The following is a 15,405-nucleotide window of genomic DNA, read 5'->3' as shown; positions in this document are numbered from 1 at the left end:
TGTCTTATTGCTGTTTTTTATCAACAGCCCCTCTGATGGAAGCCATTGATACTCTGCCCAGTACAGCAGATGGTAGCCAGGAAAACATACTCCTGTGAGACCCTGCTCCAGAAAAAGACATCCCAGGGCTGTATGAGCTCCCTAGGTCAGCAGTGGAGGTGCTGCCCTCTCTGCTGGCTGTCCACAACCTTCACCGAGGTTGGGAGACAGGGGTTCATGCTGGGAGAGAGCTGGGATCATTCCTCCCAGGCATCCATCTCTAATCACCCTCACCTTCCGCAGTGGGAAGGAACTAATGTTAAAACCTATTTGCCTGGAAATGAGTTTTTCCTGAGCAGCCTAATGCTCAGCTTCTAGGTGAGTTACTATTAATGTGTTTATATTTACCTAATTGCAAGTACTTTCACAAACGATTTTGTTAGCAGTTACTGGGGCTAAAGTAACACCTGAGGTTATAGTAATGAAAATGTAATGTGACACGATTGCATGATATCACCACCAAAAGGACTGATCTGAGAGGGATTAACACCAAGATCCCAATTGTGGCTGTGTAGTTAGGAGCTCTCAGTGCAAAGAACTGCTCTAAAGTGTGGACAGGCAAGGGGCATGGGGAGAAGGGAGATGGTAGGGATGTGGAGAAGAGGAGAATGAGGAGACCAGGAGACCAGGAGACAAGGACCCTTTTTCAGAAGCATTGTCAGGCTATGGGGGTCATGGCCACTAACAGAAAGAAACAATTTTTTTTTCCAAGTGACTGAATAAGGCATCCTGGTTTTACCTGTCTTTTTCTCCTAAGATGACATGAAAATTGCAGGGTAGTTATTACAGAATAAAGAGAGTTTCAGTCTAGAAGCAGAGTCCTTAGAGGGGAATTCTGTGGAGAAGGTACAGAGGAGCAGGTATTCAGCATCACTGGTGCAGGGCACAGCCCTTTGCAGATGCCCCTTCCCAGCAGGTAGGACTGGAGGGTTTTCCTCTGTGGCACGGATTCAGAGGGACCAGGGAAGGTGCAGAGGTGACGTTAACCAGGCAACGGGGACATCTGGCCTCTGCCTGGGAGTGCTTTTGTTTATAAATCAGTATCCACTTCCCAGGAAAACATTTTTGATGTTGACCTCAGATATCCTCTCTGGGAGCTGGCCCAGCCTCCTGGCTTGCCCAAGAGACAATAGAAGGAAAACAAGCACAATAGGTGCATGTGCTAAACACTTTAATGAGCACTTCCACACCATTCTCCTGCATTTCCCTGCATCCCCATGAGTCAATAAGCACCTCATGCAGCTTTCTAGATAGTGTGCAATAAACTGATACAGCCACGGACCAGCCTGAACATCAGCTCTCATTCACTGAATAATTGATGGAGGTGTGATTTTGTGCCATGTGTATTGTCTCAGTGACTATTCCCACTAATCCTTGTGCCTGTGTAAGCTTCCTACAATGAGATTATGCTTAAAATATTTCAGATACAATTATACTCATTTGTGCAAGAGGCACTGTGACAATTTTTGCACATGTACAAATGCCCACTTGATTGGTCTGCACCTGCAAACAGCAAAGGGCCCCTGAATTTGTTACCCTGTGGCTCTGGAGGATGTGTATCTTGTTTTCTCTGGTTCATTTTGAATAGTAAGTTAATGATAGAGCACAAATCCCCAGTGATTACGCTCTGGTCTCCATTGACCAAACAAAATGTCCTCCTGTGGCTCTTTGTGATGATGCTCTGTGATGCACAGGGAATTCAATAAAAAGTGCTGCCAGTTCTGTATTAGAAAGTCAGCACTTATAGTAGTTACTTGGGACAATTTTATCTCCTGGAGACAGGGCTTTTAAATTATGACTAATACATGGTATCTGGGAGTCTTTCATCTCCAGCTCTCTCTCAGATATTTAGCTCAGATATGCTTACATTGCTCCCAAACCACTCAGCCTTTGTCTTCCAATGCACACAGCAGAAATTTTTATGTTTATGTAAATGGAAAATTATCCTTCAGAAAATTTATTTATGTTTTAATATTGTTTACATACAATCAATAACAGGATCTGGACTGAGGTATGTGGATAACAGAGTCTTGTAAAGAGAAAAGATGTGATCAGAGAGGACTTACTTCCCACTCATTTAGACATTAATAAATAATAGACATGTTGTTTTGTGATGAAATTCTGCTTCCATGCCCACTGAGACCAGCTATTTCAATAAAGTTGGTCTGACTCTGAGCTCTGTGTTGGTTGCAGCAGCTCAGGACATGTTCTGATTATTCCTGCCTGTCTGCTGACTCCCTCTGACAGTTTACCAACAGCTTTTCCATTACCTGAGCCTGTGAAAAGCTCATATAAGTATCTGATTTCATTTATTGTTTTCCATCATGCTCTAGGTTATACTCAGTGCTCATTATCTTTGGGGGTTTTGGAAGCATGTGACTACAAACATAACTTAGTGTGAGTATTCAGAATGAGGGATTGTTGGGAATTTTTCAATGAAATAGCTTTGCAGAAGAAAAAGAGTTCTCAAACTGGCAATGCAACACTAAATCCAACAATTGTAGTGGGAAAGGTGATTGCTCAGGGTATTGGAGAACAGGATACATTTTTCAAACTGCCTCCAGCAAACACTCTAACTTGATCTTTGCACATCTGGGTTGGTATCTGAATCAGCTGAACCTATTGGAACAATGTTATTATTGAAACGGGGATTTTAGCCTTAATCTCTTGGACTATACCCATGCTAATATAATCAGCAATACTTCCTTGCTCTGGGCACTGCACTCTAGCAATATCCTTTCTTCTCTCCTCTGGGTATCTGTCTTCTTGCAAAGCAACCCAAGACTGAGGCAAGAGTTTTTCTGCCCTCAGTGAGTGCTGTGAAGTATCTGGTGCACTCTCAGCCGTGTCCCACAACCTGCTGGCCTGGCCTTGTTACTTCTGATGCAGGGACCTTCCATTAATTTCTGTTGGGGAAAATTGAAAAAAAAATTTAGAGAGTTTTTCATCTCATCCCTCCACCAAATCAGACCTTTCTGAGTGTTTTAGATGGTCAGAAGACTTTGGCAGAATGAGGTTGTTTCTTACTGCCCTTTGTAGCTTTAATCACTGTTTTCCCTGTTGTTCATATGATGAACTCCAAACCATAGCTTGGTTGGCAGCTCAGTATCTCTTTAAATCACTACTGGTTTCTCCTATGTCATTAATATTTTATTTATGTTGTATTAAATTCCGCATCAGTCTCCATGCCAACAGTTCATGCCAGCAGCAATGTCTGACAGAATAATTTAAATCCTCAGAGATATGAGCAATTCCTTTTTGAAAAGCACCACAAAGTTGGATTCATTTTGTCCTTGTTTTTCAGTGTCAAAGAGTCAGGCCTGGACATAGAATCAGAGTGGTTTGGGTTGGAAGGGACCTTAAAGATATCTTGTTCCAAACCCTCTGCCACAGGCAGGGACAACTTCCACTCCCCCAGGCTGCTCCAAGCCCCATCCAACCTGGCCTTGGGCACTTCCAGGGATGGGGCAGCCCCAGCTCCTCTGGGCACCCTGTGCCAGGGCCTCAGCACCCCTGTAGGCAAAAATTTCCTCATAATATCCAATCTAAACCTGCTCTCCTTCAGTTTGAGGCCATTCCCCCTTGTCCTAGCACTACAAGCCCTTGTAAACAGCCTCTCTGCAGATTTCCTCTAGCCCTTTCAGACACTCAAAGGCCACAACAAGGCCACCCCAGAGCCTTCCCTATCCACACCGAACAACCCCAGTTGTCTCAGCCTCACAGGTTCCTCCTCTGGCCCATGTGTGTGGGGACACCAACAGGGTCAGCCTTCCACACAGGGAGAGCTGAGCACTAACACTCATCCTGGCATCGAGTGCCATCTACAACTGACACCAAATCCTCAGGGAAAGGCAGAGCCTTTTGCTAGACCAGATGATAATTCTGGGGAAACAGAAGGTTTTGAATAGAGAGTCCCTTCCTCAGGACACTTGCAAACTTTTGTTTGTGGAGTTGTACCATTCTGGCCACACCTCTGTTACTGCTCTCATTCCTGTGTAAATGCAATCCATGTAATTATTTAATTGTTTCCTTGTTGAATGGTATATCTGAACAGTAGGTTCCTATCTGCTTGGCTGCTGTCAAGCAAATCTCTGACACTGGTCTGGAGATAAAGCCAAGGAGAGGGAAAACCAGCAGCCAGCTTAACTCCCCCTTAACCATGTACAGTGTGGTCTCTTGATTTATTTATTTATTGTCATTTCAGCCCTTAGCAGATCTCCAGTAAAGAGCAAGGAATTGCACTCAGTCAAAGAGATTCAGAAAGAGCAGACATATCTGTTGGGACTGTGTGGCATCCATCCTGCCCTCTCTGGGGTGTCACACCAGCACCAGAGAAATGCAAAAAACAATAATAAAACAGTAAAAACTTGAGTAGAAATAAAAAAGAAGAGTAAGCTATTCATGTTTAAATAACAGAGGAATATGCAGGACAGTATAGCTAAAAATGGATGGAGTCTCAAGGGAAAGAGCAGCAAAAAAATCTTGAGTGTGTTTCTTCGTCTTTAACAAAAAATGGATTCAAGGGACCCCTAAAGAATTGCTATTTGAAATGCAAAGTCTGGATAAAATAATGTGTAAATGGGAATAATCTAATCCCACATAGGGAAGATTTGACACAAAACACTTTAGACTCCCGGGGCCCAACAAATTCAAATTTTCTCCCACCATATTCTCAAAATCCCAAATCTGCAAGACTTGGGGAATGCCATTAATCACAGGTGTAGCCAAAGGCAGAGATGCAGGAATCACAACTGCCTTCATAAGCCTCTGCACCAGAGGGGATTATAGAGAAATGAGTTTACTCGAGGCACTGTGGAGTTGGCACATACCATCCCAAGGAGCAATTTATATATTACAATATACAGCGCATCTCTGAGAGTGGAGGGGAAGGAAAGACAGACCCAGGCAACAACTGCAGCTTATGCACATGGCTGTATTGATTTTCCATGCCAATTAATGCCAGCAAATACATCTCCAGAGACCACACAGCACGAACTGCAGGCAAAATTGCCTCTCTCGAGACTGCAGCTGCCTTTGCAGCCTCATGGTATCAACCCTCCTTGTTTGCTTCTGCTTCTTTTATTAAAAACCCACAGTGGGAAAGAGACTGGTGCATCTTCCTGCCCTTGAAATGCGGTTGAGGGAGTATCCATCTGTTTCAACAAGCCAAATCTATCCTCTATCTTGTTATTTTTGTGTTTTGTTATGTCCTTTGTGAAATATAATGAATGGTCTTGCTTATTTCTCCCAGCTAGCAATTACTTTAGAGATCAAATTTCAAGCAGCCTATAACCTTCTGACAGGGCAGGATTATGAAAGACCTGCAGAAGTGTCATGCAGACTCTGCTGTGAAATCTGACAATTTAAGAGGTTCCATCCTGGTCCAGACAGTGATGATTTTTGATACCATTTTAAAATATCCTTATTTTTCTTCTGCTCTTACAGGTTTTGGAGAAATAAATAAAATCTGCAATCCTTTCTGCAGCTGGGAGGGCATTTGACAATTCGCTGGCTTGGAGGGTGCTAACAGCCATCCTTTACATGTCTTGTCTTGGTTAAATAGGTATTTGCAGCTGTGGGATCATTGCTATATTTCACAGTTTTGTTCTATTATTAGATATTGGAGGAATATGAGAACACGGATAGTGCTGTGTTAAACTACCAGTTCCTGCATTTATTGGCACCACCTGGGAGATTAAAACAGCTGCTGTCACTCTGCAGAGTTATCTTCAAAGCAGGGGAGATATCATGAATATGTGATCAAAGCACCCTCACTTTGTCCCATTGTGCAGTAATTACAGATGGAAATGTTCCCTGAAAAGGCAGCCTTGGCTTTGGTGAAACAGCAGACAGAAGTTTCGCCCTGATGTGGGAGAGCAAAGCCAGTCATGGAATCACAGCATATCCTGAACTGGGAGGGAACCACAAGGATCATTGATTCCAGCTCCTGTCCCTGCACAGGACAGCTCCAAAGACCTCACCCTGTCCCTGGGAGGGCTGTCCAGGCACCCACTGAGCTCTGACAGGCTTGGTGCTCTCAGGACCACTGCCCTGAGAGCCTGTTCCAGAGCCCAGCCACCCTCTGGGTGAGGATACCCAACCTAAACCTCCCCTGACACAGCTTCATGCCAGATCCAGTGGCTCAAACATGGGAGATGCTCCAGGCTTGTGCTGGCCTCTTCACAGGCCACAGCAGGAGGGACAGCAGTGCCCTCCAGGGCTTGTGAGTCCTGGGGTAGAAAGACAGCTCCTTAGTCACACTGACCAGAACTACATTTACAGAAAAACTCCTTCGGTGATTTTTGGGCTAATTTCAGCTCATTTTGCTGAGCAAGATCCTTCTTCTCCAGAGCTTGGTTGGGACCTTTCCACCCAAGGAGAACTCTGCACCCGAGGGAAAGCATATTTACCTTGAAAATAGCATGGTAATCTGTCCTTTGGAGGAGAATGGGCAGGAACTGCTGGACTAGGATGGGGTATGAAATCTGTGGCAGAGCCACTGGCTCATGTTCCTTGCACGTATGGGCAAAAGGGACTCAATAAATAATGCAGCAAATGCACAATAAATAATTTAGGCACCATGAGGCTTGGATGAGACACACAAGAACCGCTCCTAAATTTAAAGAGCCTCTCCCTTTCTACATGTCAGGATGGCATCAGCCTCTGGGACCTGTGTTGGTGGCATCCTGAACCTGCCACTGCCCATCATAGCTCCAGTGCAGCAAGTGACACACACTGAAAGGCAGCAATGCCAGCAAAGGCCTGAGTGAGCAATTTGAACGTTAATTTGCATTTATGTAAAGTGCAGCTCTGTCACTGGCTGCAGCCCAGTGCAAGGTGACATGTTCTAGAGGTGTGTGTGGTGGCTCTGGGTCAGTGAGTTTACGGTGGGTCACCTCTGGGACCTGCATGGTGTTGCAGTTCAAAGTCTGATGACAAGTTGTGGTTAATGATAAATGTGGTTTTCCTCCTTTAAAAACTGTGGGAACTACTAAGGGGGATGTGAAGCTGGAGGCCAGTGAGAGAAAAGCAGGACCCAGGCAGGAACTGGATCACCACAGCCCCTGTTTTCTGATGGAACCCTCAGAATAATTATGAATAAAGCACTGTTTTCCAAATCACTTTCTAAAATAAACCATCCAGATGGCTGTAAGGGAAGACCTAGTCATCAGTCTGAGTAATGCTTATTTTGAGTACATTAACCATGAAATGTGTACAGTTGTGCTGGATTGTGCACAATGAGGCTCAAACGGATGCAGAAGCAGGAATATCACAAGTGACAGACAGTGGTGGTTCACATTGTCATTCTGGGCTTGGTCTGTGGGACAATCCTGAGAGCTATTTCAGAGCGTCTCACATGTAATGTGTAGAGAAGAATGTCTTTTCTTTCCTACAGCTCTATAGGTTCCTGGATCACTCCATGTGTATGAGGAGATAGTGCTAAGAAAAGGTAACTGTTGTCTCTGTCTTTTCTGGGAGAGGTGGACAGGAGAGAGATTTTCTAATACTCTGTGAATAAGGTTATTTGGCTTTTCAGACAATACTGGGATTCTTGCCCCTCCTTTACCCCAGAATTCAATTCAAACTTGATAAAAATGAAATCTGAAAAGCAACACTCACACAGAAAGGCAAAACTCTGGTGCTGTGCAGGGCTGTGCTTGATTGCTTTTTATGGGTGCACTCAGTGGGATGGCTTCCAGCAGCATCTGTGCTAAGTGGTGAGGAATTGTCACTAGGCTGAGGAACACTGGAAGGGTCTTTTTGCTTCTCCTATTCCTCAAACCTGGAGTGAAAAGCTCTCCACAGGGAACACCCCCATCATGTTCTGGGGGCTGCTGGAAAGTGCCCCCCAGTGCCAGGACAGATGGAGGGGCCATGCAGAGCCCCCGCCCCACTGGGTCCCTTTCATGGGGCCCACCTGCACACAGCAGAGCTTCAGCTGAGAAAAATACCACCTGAAACTCAGTTTGGCCACTGCACCCTAATTTGCATCACCAGACCTTGTGCTAAAACACAGCCTGAGTAACAGCAACTGCCTTATTTATTTAATTTTCCTGAATGCAATTTTTATTAGCTGTGAAATCAAGCCCTTTCTGGAAGAATGTGAGCAGCCTTCATGCATAGGAAGATTATAATGGTATAGCAGAAAAATCAAGCCATTGGAAGCTCTGGAAGCATAAATTCAAACCCTCATTAATCTCTGTGGGCTGCATCTCTGCAAATCTGAATTTTTACAGAACGTGGGTGGTGTTTTCAAAGTGAGTTGCTGGAACTGGTTGGCTGGGAGGATTGACTTAGATAACAATATGTTTCTGAGCCACAGCCCTGTGCCCAAGCAAGATGCAGGCTGTGCTTCAGGCTGAGCATTCGGGGGGGCCCTGGCGTGGGGGTGGCTCCAGGTGCCCCCATTCAGAGCTGTGGGAAGCACGAGGAGCAGTGGCACTGACATACAGAGCTCTTGATAGACCTGTTTGGATTTTTGTGATCTTCTCTAGTTCAGTTACAGTGTGCTTTTATGTCTGCTTTATTCCTTCTATTTATTTTATGTTATTTATATTATATCTATATATAATATAAATACATAATATATAAATATATTATATATAATAATTAATATATTAATATAATTATTAATTATATATCATAATAATTAATTACAGACAATATGTAGTATATAATTATATAGTTATATATAATATGATATTATATATATTATAATTATATATATATAAAATATTTATTTTATTTATAGTTTATTCCATTTGGCCCAGTCAAAGAAGTTAAATTGTTTCTTGAAAAAAGGAGTAAAGCACTTATGGAATTCAGGTTATGACTGAAGTGCTGTCTTTAATCAAGGATGGACTCTGTGCCTCGAAAGGGGAACAAGAGGATTAAGGCTTAATTCCAGCTCCAAGAAGGATGAATGCTGGAGGGATTCCCCATCAGATTTTGGAAAAAACTGTCAGTCATTCTGCTATCACAAATATCTTGGTACCTCAGATGTAAAAATTGTCCACGTTTTGTTAGAAATACTACTAAAACTGGAAGAATGAATGAAGGAAACCCTGCATATGAGATGATAGCAGAAACATGTTTTTATTTTGTAATTTAAATCAGTTTGGTGTTGGCTTATGTAGGCACAGATTGGAAAAGAACATAACTTTTATATTTTTAAATAAGTTTAAATAGCAGAATCCCTACATTATGGAAGCAGCAGCTCAGGCCACAGTAGATCCTACACACAAAATTCAGCTGGAGAGGGAATTTTCTTCTGGAGCTCTCTGTTTTGTACAGGTACAAATGAGAGACACTGAAAGCTGTTGTCCCCTGGGAGACAACACCACCAACAAAAAAGAGTAAGACAGTAAAAAGCAGAAAACTTCTCTGAGTGTTTCAAAGTTAGCTGAAGATATATTGACTTTCTAACAAGAAATCATCAGTTCAACATTTTTTAATAGCAGAGTTTAATAAGCTCCAGATCCTTGTAGCTTTACGGGCTGTTAAACCATGAGGCAGGCTGCTATAACGAGCTGGAGAGAAACCCTGCAGAAAGAGGAATTATTTTTCCTGTAGCTTTGCTTTTACTGTGGAACATCCCAGAGGCTGAGCTGTGGATTTCTTGTTCATGAGCACAACCTGCTGGCTCCTACTGCAACCAGCAGCAAGAGACACGGCTCCATCTCTCTTCTCCATCCAGAGCAGTTTGCGTTTGGGAGTGCTCTGGGTTGTGTTTTCCCCTTGTGAGTGCACATTCCCACTGAAATCCCTGTGAGACATCCACAGCTTATTCTAAAGCATGGAGAAAATATGGGGGAACTCCTCACAGCTCTCTGTATGTACAGGAGCTTTCAAACAGTTAAAAGCCAGGAAAAAAACTCCTGAAAAAACCAACCAACCAACCAAACAGCAAACAGTTTCTCTCCTCTCAGAGTGCCAGGTACTTGGGGGCTTTATGGGCTGAGGGCTTACTGCAGCCTGTGGCATCAACTGAGATTGCCAGGCACAATTATTCCCATCCCATTATGATGCTGTCTCATAGCCAGGGTCTGGAGTCAGGGGTGGCTTTTGGCAGACTCTGTAGGTGTACCCATGCTTTGTTTGTCCCCAGGGCTTGGCTTTGAGCCACCACAGCTTGGGTGAAGGTGTTCACAGGCAGCAGTTCCTACTGGTGGCTGCAACTCCAGTTGAGAAAGGGCTATTATTTTCTCTTATGCCTGCTGACATCCTTTTTTTCCTCTCCTTTAATTATATTTTTAGTTGCACCTTTCCCTTCTCATCATTTTCACTTTAGGATGGATGCAGAACATGATCACCACCCCTCCCCTCCATATTTTTCTAAATATTTGAAGAAATCCGGCAGTAAAACTCAGAGTGCATGGACTGTAATTCACCCTAAAGGGCAATGAGGCACAGCTCAGTCTCCATGCTACAGCTCAGCTGCCATTAATGCAAATTTCCTCCCTCATTCTCATTCTTCTCCTGCCTGCAGACACCTGCTCCCACCTTGTTCTGCTCTGAAAGCAAAACCTGCTGTAAGTTTGTGGCTCAAGTCTGTAATATCATCCCTTCCATCCTACCCTGGAGGAAAGTGGCAGCAGTTTTGCCCCAAGACCCTGCTGCTCTCTGCAGTTCCTGTGCTTGTGCTGGGCTGCCTCTGTCAGCATTCCCTCCCCTGTTTCCCACAAGGATTCCTGTCACAGCAGGAATGGTGGCTCTGGGGCATCACCACAAATGTGGCTCTGGTGCGATGCCTAGATGGCAGCAGGGACCGAGCCAGGTGTTCCCAGGGACACAGCACACACTCAGCAGTGTTTAATAAGCACAAAAGTCTCTTCTAGTTGTGTCTTTTCTCTCTGCAGTGAATGTTGCCTCTGATGAGGTGTCTGTTACTCATTCCCTTCATACTTTGATCTCACTGAGGCTTTGCCTGAAAGCTGGGAGCTGGAGTACAGCTCCTAGGTGTGCTTAGAGGCTGCCCCTCCAACAAGCCTGCTGGCCTCCAGTCACCCAAAGGCTTGCCTGAGGTCTGTGACAAAAATAATAGTCCCTAAACTATGGGCTCACTTGGCTGGCTGCAAATGCAGAGCTGGGAATAGGAGTGTGGTCTTCTGAGTAGCTTGCTGAATCCCTGTCTGTCTGTCCCAGCTGCCTGCAGGAATGACAGACTAAACCAGTCAGCGCTGCTTCTAAACACAAAACCCAACAAGCTTCTTTTTAGGATGAGCTCAATTTTTTAATTCTGTTTGGGAATCACGATGAAGATTTGGCCCAAAGCATATTATTGTACAGAAAGCACTTTTGCATGAAACCAGCTTTTTAATTTCATGGGGGTTTTCATCTTCAAATGAAAATTTTGGAGTGAGTTACTGCAATCCCTGCTCCAGAGTCCTTGAAGGGATCAGAAGGATGCTGGGTACCAGCACGATGAGACTGGAGCCCTGCTCCAAGGGGAGAGCAGAGCACAGTGCAGGATGCTCTCAGCTGGTGGAGCACAGGGACAGGTTTCTATGGGCCTGTTTGCAAAAGTGCCCTGCTATGGAGTCTGTGTGCCACCCACTGGGATGTAGCAGGGAATAACCCTCATCTCCTGCTCCCTCGCCACACGGGCGTGCTGTGCTGCCAGAGCCGTGCCCACTGCTTTCACAACAGCCTGAACTCAGGGCTGTGACTTCACACACAAATTCATCTCCTCACCACATCCCCCATGCTCCTGCTGTGTAAGCCTAAAACCTAAAACCTTGCAGCACAAGAATTAATTATTAGTAAGGGAATTAAATATTACTCTGCATTACAGTAAACATTAGTTGTATATTAACAGGATCATTAGCTGTTCATTAGCTGCTTAAGCTCTTCAAAATCCCCTTTGTCACACAGCAGGTTTGTGTTGAATGTCTGTCTCAAATGACCTGAAGCAAGTGGCCTTTCACCTGTTGTAAAAGCATCACAAATTCCAGAACCAGTTTAGTTATTTTGCTCCTTTGGTTATAATCTTCCCTTCTATGTGACTTGATTTAAATTCAACAATAGTGAAGACATATGATTGATATAGAGCCATTAAAATCTCCCAGGGATGGCAGGCAATGACTTCCCAAAATTATATATGATCAGTGAGACAATCATCTTTTTTTTTTTCCTGTTGCTCTTGTGCTGCCAGCATCAGGCATTGGCAGATCTCATCCCTCACTGAGGAGTATATGCCCTACAAAGAACATGGACTAAGAGAAGGCAGGGCTAATGAGTATATTTTCATTCTAATAAGATTCAGAACTACAGCCCAAATTTTGTCCCCCTCATTTCATGTCATTAAGGGAAATCACTGAATTTCTCTGCATCTGCCTTCCTTCACTGGAAGCTAAGGCCATTTCATTTCCCCTGTGCAATCGTCATCCTTTCTCAATTAAAATGTAAGTTTTTGAGGCAGTAGTTTGTGCAGGCTGCTGTCCAGCACAGCTCTGCTACCTGCAGGGTTTGCAGTCCAGCCACAGCCAAGGTGAAATAGGAGTAACGGGACCTGCTGCCTGCAGCATGTAACACTGGAGTGGTGAGACATTTGTGGCCAAAGCAGGGGCAGAACTGTTTTTCAGGTCACAGGGAAAGTATTTATAGTGTCTGGAGAGAGGAAACACCTACCCTGCCCATCTGAGCCCAGCCTGCCAGCCTTGGCTATGAAGCTGTGGCTTTCCTTTCCCTGCCTGTTGTTCAGTGAGGGAATCCAGCTGAGGAATGAAATGCCCTGAATGGCACCTGAGGAATGAAATGCCCTGTTTGTCAGGCTCCTCCTGGGCCTGGCAGGCAGCAGAGGGGTTGTGTGGCAGGTGATGCCCACTGTGCAGGGCTGGTCCTGGCTCATCCCTGCAGCCCAGACCTGGCCATGGTACAGCAGAGATCTGCTCTCAGCTGGAGCTGTGTTTGGAACCCTGTCCATGCTGCTCAGCTCTCCTGCCTTTGTGGTGATGGACTGTGTCCTGGCTTGTCTTTACTGAGTGATAATTAATTTCTTGTGTCTTTTAATCAGGGCAATTTCTTTTGGCCTGCTGGAAAATCTTTCCTCACACAGATTAATTAAAAATAAAGCCTAGCTCTGACAATTTAATATGAGCTCTGGTCAGGATGCAGGCAATCTTGCAAGCCACTTTTCATGACACCATTCTTCTTAATATTTACTTTTAAACTATGTTTTTAAACTATGTTTTTTGGGAACTGAGGACAGTATTTGTTAGTCATTGTCCACAAAGTTACAGGCAAAATTAATCCAGTTGGAGAGCAAAGATGTGCATGAAGTATCACATCTGCCCTGTGTCTGCACAGCCCATCTCTTGCTGCTGAAAGCAGGGGCACAGTGCCAGATGTCCTTGGGCAGCTCCTTTGTTTTGGGACTTGCACCTCTGGGGAGCAGAGGCTAAACACCAGGCAGTTCAACCCCATGAAATACCAAGTCCTGTTAATTCTTCCTGCTGTTTCTTCCTCTCTGTTAGCAGCAGCTGACTTGGTTTGGCCTTTGCAAGGTGTGGAACAACTGTCTAGAGACTTGTGCAGTTAATAAATCAATACTGGCTAGTGAATGACTTTGTTCTGATCTTCCTCAGGGTGTCTATTTAAGTTCCAGTTTGATTGGCTTGTGGTATTTGCAGAATTACGACAATCTCTTGGAGGATATTCACCTTTGTGTGGATGACTTCAGATTCGTTTCATTTTTATGTGACCTCTCTTATTTCCCATAAAAAGTTATAATTCTGTATGTACAAATGATTTGGGTAAAGTTCCATCCCTTCACAGTATGAATTTGTCCAAGGGATACCAAAACCTACATTACAAAGCTTCAGGTCAGAGGTGTCATGGACTGGATCAAATCCAGCCCAGCAGGTGGCTGATGTGACACTGCATGGCCTGGAGGTGCCCCTGGAGATGGGAAATGGGAACCCACATGTCTCAGCTCTAATCCAATCTGGGGCTCACCTACCTGGATTTTTCTGCTTCAAACTCTAAATTTTCTCAGGATTCTCTTTCAGTGAAGCTTCTTAATTTTAACTTCTTATGACCTTGGAGAGTAACTCACAGTGAACAATTTCCTTGAGTGTGTTACTGGGACCAGGTGAGAAAAGTGCTCAGATGTAGTGGGATTTTGCCTGTCATGAATATTTATATAAAGTCTCTGGACTTTGATACTCTCAAGAATGTAAATGCAAAAGGGGAGGAAGCTTTTTATATATATATATATATAAATACATCTTTTAGTCTACCTTTGAAGTCCTAGTGAATACTGTGCTCTTTCTTGGCAGATTCCTGAGTGAGAGCAGCATGCTAACTCCCTGTGTCAGGACTGCACTGCTTCACCTGTGCAGAGGCTGGAAGGACAGAAGTTGATGGGCACAGCTGTACCTTCACCTGGGAGCCAAAAATTCAGCAAAGTTATCCAGAGTAGAGTGTTCTTTGTGCTGACCAGAGCATGCACTGAATGCAATATTTAGCAGTAGAACAATATTCCTGTAGGTGTTGCTGTACTGTAGATCAGGCATTTTGCTGAGCTTCATTTAAATATACAAAATAAAAGTGCATCTTAGGACTTCAGCTAAATCTTTTTGTGGGACTTGCATTCAATACCATGAGAAATTTAAATTATGTGGTCCTTGTAAGTTCTACCTAGGACAATTTTCCTTAAACCCCTAAAACAGGAAATGGGAAGGGTGAAGGAATACTTTGATCAGGACCCAGGTGTAGACCTGTAATAAGATTAAATTTTAAGACAGTGCTGTGACAATAGCATTGGTTTTTCTAATGGAAAAGAAGTTTTACACAGTGGCTGGAAAAGTGAGTAGGGAGCAAGTAGTATTGCCATGAAATATATTCTTTCTTCTTATGAGGACAGTCAAAAGATCAAGCAAATATTTCACTCAGTGTACAACAAAATATTATGAGGTAATTTTATTTTTTTTCCATTTTTAGGTAAAAATATTACAGTATACAAGATAATTTTATTAAAGGTAAAAATACAGTATTTTTTCTCTAAACAGAACTACGTACAGTACACTTTTTTATTTTGTTTTCTTTTATTTTTGTACAAATATAACTATTATTCTAATAGGCTATATGTATTCTCATCTGGCACTTAAGAACTGATCACAGGTCACCTTCTGGCTCTGCTTGTTTGTCTCAGCTGAAACCTAGATGTTATGTTCATTTTATAGGTGTCTCATGTAAACAAACAATCCAGTTCCATGGTTCCCAAGTAGTAAGGTGTGCTTTAAGTAGTTGAAATCTTGTAGCCAACCATGAAAATCCAAGCCATCCATGTTTGCAGTTGTGTCGCACAGACCTACAACTTTCCTGTTGAAAAAGTGTGATCCTTGTATTAACACAGCCTTAGAA

At 43.7% G+C, this 15,405-nt stretch overlaps 1 long non-coding RNA gene across 1 annotated transcript; it reads left to right on the top strand.

The window, feature by feature from the left end:
* The first annotated feature begins 27 nt into the window (after positions 1-27).
* LOC147650355 (uncharacterized) lies at positions 28-14,613 on the top strand. Its single transcript, XR_015276825.1, has 2 exons — positions 28-357; positions 14,319-14,613. It is a non-coding gene; the product is annotated as an uncharacterized LOC147650355 (long non-coding RNA).
* Positions 14,614-15,405: the final 792 nt, after the last annotated feature.

The sequence above is a fragment of the Cyanistes caeruleus genome, chromosome 15 (genome assembly GCF_971803275.1).
Source record: "Cyanistes caeruleus chromosome 15, bCyaCae1.hap1.1, whole genome shotgun sequence".
Classification (NCBI taxonomy): Eukaryota; Metazoa; Chordata; class Aves; order Passeriformes; family Paridae; genus Cyanistes; species Cyanistes caeruleus.
Note: the sequence above shows the minus strand (reverse complement) of the source record. Positions and strands in the feature narration are given on the sequence as shown.